At 66.0% G+C, this 488-nt stretch overlaps 1 non-coding gene across 1 annotated transcript; it reads left to right on the forward strand.

Moving 5' to 3' along the window:
* The first annotated feature begins 228 nt into the window (after positions 1-228).
* Positions 229-301, forward strand: TRNAR-UCG. Its single transcript has one exon. It is a non-coding gene; the product is annotated as a tRNA-Arg (tRNA).
* The last annotated feature ends 187 nt before the right edge of the window (positions 302-488 follow it).

The raw sequence follows: 488 nt of genomic DNA on the forward strand, positions 1-488 counted from the left end.
ACGACCCCCATCTCACCAGCCTCTCCCCCCCTAACGCCACTGGGATTTGCACCCTGCCCCCACTCCCCCGGTTCTCCCCCAGGGCCAGTGTTGGGCTGGCTGGGACAGCCACAATCCTAAGAGGGGTAGGAGCGTGGGCAGTGCACAGGGGGTGACAGAGACCCCTCTGGGACCCTCCCCCCGGGACCCCCAGGCGTGTGTCACTGGCCCCCAAACAAACCTATGGGGGACCACGTGGCCTAATGGATAAGGCGTCTGACTTCGGATCAGAAGATTGAGGGTTCGAGTCCCTTCGTGGTTGTTTTAAAGCCGCGAGAGATCTTGGGGCTGTTTAATTTCCCCCGGGGTGGGGAAGGGGCCGCGATCGATCCACTCCCCGTGGGGAGGGGCGGTGAGAACAGCCCCGGGGGCAGCAGCGCAGCACGGAACAGCTGGAGGGAACCAGGCCGGGACGGCGGCAGCCCGGGGGGATTGTGCCCCACGGCCCC

Source organism: Merops nubicus, unplaced genomic scaffold, assembly GCF_000691845.1.
Source record: "Merops nubicus isolate BGI_N331 unplaced genomic scaffold, ASM69184v1 scaffold34087, whole genome shotgun sequence".
Lineage (NCBI taxonomy): Eukaryota > Metazoa > Chordata > Aves > Coraciiformes > Meropidae > Merops > Merops nubicus.